Source organism: Dipodomys merriami, unplaced genomic scaffold, assembly GCF_024711535.1.
Source record: "Dipodomys merriami isolate MVZ:Mamm:240054 unplaced genomic scaffold, mDipMer1.0.p SCAF_432, whole genome shotgun sequence".
Lineage (NCBI taxonomy): Eukaryota > Metazoa > Chordata > Mammalia > Rodentia > Heteromyidae > Dipodomys > Dipodomys merriami.
Window position 1 is genome coordinate 888,800 of NW_027205960.1, and position 4,356 is coordinate 893,155.

Consider the following 4,356-nt stretch of genomic DNA (forward strand, 5'->3'; position numbering starts at 1 on the left):
TTAGCTTATACTCTTCTACTAGTGATCTGAATTATTTTTTGACATAGATATGTAACTACTTTGCATTTTAAAAATTATATGAGGAAGAGTTCCGGGAAGATGGCAGAGGAGAAGCTGGAATCTGAACAAGATCTCTCATAGAAAGCAGTTTTAGAGTTCCAGTGAACAGTCCTAAGCCAGAGAATCACACCAAGTGTGCCATCACAGGACAGAGAGTTAGTCAAGAGAGGGGAAGCCAAGGAAACACATCAGCTGCCGCTGCGGCGGAGGGTCGCGGCGGCGACCACCGCCGCGGGGTCATACCTGAGACAGAGTCCGGGACGAAGGAACCAGACGCAGCTGACGAGCGGATTCTACTCAACACCAACAAGAACCAACAAGGAGCAGACATCTTCATCCTGCTGTTTGCAGACCAGAGACGACCCAGGATCCAAGACACGGTGTGAGTACAAGCCCGACGTCCTCACTCCTTCTCAGGGAGCAGAGGAGGGAAGGCCACCCCTTCCCCCCCCAGCACCGGTGATCTCCATCTTGGATACCGACAAAGCTCGGAGGAGCTGTTAGCTCCAACCCAGGCCTTGGAATAAAACAAGTCATTTAGCAGGTCACAAGAACTTAACGGCGAAGTGACCTGCCATACTCAGCTCCATCCAGGGAAAAGTCACCCAGCTCAGGTGCCAGCCATTGGAGTGGCTTGCCTCACTGGGTAACCAGACCCAGAGGCTGCCCCTCCCTCTAGCAGCCTCCACAATCAATTGAAAAACAGAAACCCTGAGAATGGCTCCAGGTTGGGCTCTGTGAGCTTTATCACAAAATAGCCCCAGGGAAAAGCTACTGTTTGTTGAAAGGCCTCAACCCTACCCAGAACCTAGCCTCATCACCGCATCCCCCTCTTTTGTGATTCTCAAAGCAGATCACCCTCCCAAAAAACTAACCTGGGAGGGGGATCTCAAAATCTTGGGTAAAGCAGAGCATTTTTCTGCCTCCTCCAACAAACCGACTTAAGAAACCAATCAAGCCACAGGACCTCAAGCTGACCAGAGATTCCAACAAGAGACTGGTTACAGACAAAAGGGAGATACAGGATGCTTCCCACCCCTCCCCCCAAAAAAAAATCAAAAGACTTTTTTTTTCTTTTTTCTTCTTTTTTTTTCTTTCTTTTTCTTCGTCTTCTTTTCTTTTTTTGTTTGTTTGTTTTTTGTTTTTTGTATATATATATATACATATATATATATATATGTATATATATATTGTTTTATATATATATATATATATATATATAAATTTTTTTCCCTTCTAAAACTTTTATTAATCTTTAATTTTTGCCTCTTCTGAAAAAAATAATTGTTTTCCAGTAACTTTTTTTTCCTCATCTTATAATTTTTATTTTAGGAATATGTGAATGAGCGTTTTCCTTTCTTTTCTTGTCTTCTTTCTCTTTCTCTTTCTTTCTTAATTATCTTTTTGTTTTTTGTCTAGATCTACTGAACTTCTGATCTTTTCTTCTCCCTTTCCCATCCTTAAAGTCTTTCACATCTCCTCTATGTCCCTCCCCTTCTCTCAACATATTCACATTCCTCTCTAAATACATTAATTTTTACGTTTCTATTTTTTTCTGGTCTCTTTTCATTGCCCTTTCCGTCTCTTCTTTTCCTCTCTCTCTCTACTTGCATCCTACCCAACCCATTTCCTGCATTGTGATTAGGACATAGTTAACTCTCCCTGTGCCTCGCCACACCAATCTATTCCTATTTTTTACCCACATAACTCCCTAATCCTAATAATTTCTGGTTTTCCAAATTCTTTTCTGCGGTTCGAAGTCCTTTAACATATAGTTGTTTGATGTTGAATAGATGTATCTGTTGAACTAGATTGTATCTGTAGACTATTGACTGTACAAATGCAAACTTTGGTTGATGGTTGCCTTAAGATAGTGTTCTAAAGCCGGGCGCTGGTGGCTCACGCCTGTAATCCTAGCTACTCAGGAGGCTGAGATCTGAGGATCAAGGTTCAAAGCCAGCCCGGGCAGGAGAGACCGTGAGACTCCTATCTCCAATAAACCACCAGAAAACCGGAAGTGGCGCTGTAGCTCAAGTGGTAGAGCGCTTGCCTTGAGCTGAAGAGCTGAGGGAAAGCGCCCAGGCCCAGAGTTCAAGCCCCACGACTGACCAAAAAAAAAAAAAAAACAAAGATAGTGTTCTAGCATAAAACTGGTGCAATCTTCATCTCAAATGGGCCGAGGAAGCCGGAAAAATACAAGAAAAATGGCAAATTCGGGTATCTCAATTCCCAGTCTTGATAATCAGGGATTAGAACAGATAAAGAATAATCCAGAGGAGAGTTCCCAAATAGCTCTACAAACACTAATAGCAAACATGATAAATGAGAAGTTTGACAATGTACAAAGGACTCTGTATGAGTGTGATAGGGAGAGAGAGGAGGCATCCCAGAAGTTTATACAGGAATATCATAAGCGTGAGGAAGCTACTCAAAAACTGATACAGGATTTGCGTGAACAACTTGAGAATGCTCAAAGACAAAGGGAGGAATGGCGTGAGCAGGCAGAGAACACTCAAAGAGAACTGCAGGATTCCCACGAACGGGAAGAAAGAGAACTGCAGGAATCCCACAGACGGGAGGAAGCTAATCAAAGAGTAATTCAGGAATTGAGAGACCAGGTAGAGAATACACAAAGATCACTAAAGGCATTCATGGAATCCATTAACAAAGAGCTGAAGGAAGTCAGGGAGACCACAAAGGGAATGCTGAATGGAACCCAACAGAAGGAATGGGAGTCCAAAGAAACCATAACCATTCAACTAAGTGATTTGAGAATAAACACTGAACACCAAATTAAGGAAGTAAAGAAATTCATACAAGACCTAAAACAGAACTTCAACAAAGAACTTGAAGCCATCAAAGCTGAGCAATTAGAAGAAAAAGAGATAAAAAACAAAGTAGAGAGTCTTGACAGCAGGTTAGACCATGCAAAAGATCGAATCTCAGGGATTGAAGACAGCCTAGATATTATAGAGAAAGAACATACAACCATCCAAGACAAGTCCAAGAAATATGATAGGTCTATCCAACACCTGGAAAACACCATCAGAAGGCCCAATCTAGGGATAATGGGTGTAGAGGAGCACCTAGAAACAGAAGTTAATGGTCTAGGAAATTTGTTTAACAGGATCCTAGCAGAGAACTTCCCAAACATACAAAAAGATAGGCCTATTCAGATACAAGAAGCTTTTAGAACCCCAGATAGACCAGACCAGAATAGGAGATCCCACCGTCACATTGTAATCCACACAGGATCAACCCAGACCAAGGAAAAGATCCTTAAAGCTGTCAGGGAGAAAAGGGTAATCACCTACAAAGGGAAACCAATTAGAATTACCTCAGATTTCTCAGCAGAGACAATCAAAGCAAGAAGAGCCTGGAATGACGTATGCCATGCCCTAAAAACAAATAATTATCAACCAAGAATACTGTACCCAGCTAAACTCTCCTTCATAACTGAAGGCCAAATAAAAACCTTCCATAGCAAAGAAAACTTGAAACAATACATCTCCACCAAACCAGCCCTACAAAAGATTCTTAAAGATGTCCTACATATAGAAAACCAACAAGACCGCAACAAAGGCCAAGAAACTGCACCCAAACTGAGAATCCAAGAACCATAGGAAGAACCCAGTTTTTGCAGCCCCCAAGAAGGTGGATAACATGGCAGGAACTCCCAAATACTTCTCAGTCCTATCTCTTAACGTTAACGGACTGAACTCTCCAATTAAGCGACATAGACTGTCTAGTTGGATAAAAAACAAGACCCTTCTATCTGCTGCCTGCAGGAGTCACATCTTGCCCATAAAAACAAACACATCTTCAATGTTAAAGGCTGTAACAAAATCTACCAAGCAAACGGCCCTCATAAACAGGCGGGAGTTGCAATCCTAATATCAGATAAAATAGACTTCAAACTAAAATTCGTGAGAAGAGATAAAGAACGTCGCTACATACTAATTAAAGGATCGCTCCTGCAGGAGGATATTACAATTCTAAATATCTATTCGCCAAACAATGGAGCACCCAAATTTATCAAAGAAACACTACTTTCCCTCAAATCCCATATAGATCCAAAGACATTAATTGTTGGGGATTTTAACACACCACTCTCCCCACTAGACATATCAACCCGGCAAAAACTCAACAGAGAAACCGCAGATCTAAACAGCTGCATAGATCAACTAGACTTAACAGACATTTACCGAACATTTCACCCAGCAGCATCAGAATACACGTTCTTCTCAGCAGCACATGGAACGTTTTCTAAAATAGACCACATTTTAGGCCACAAAG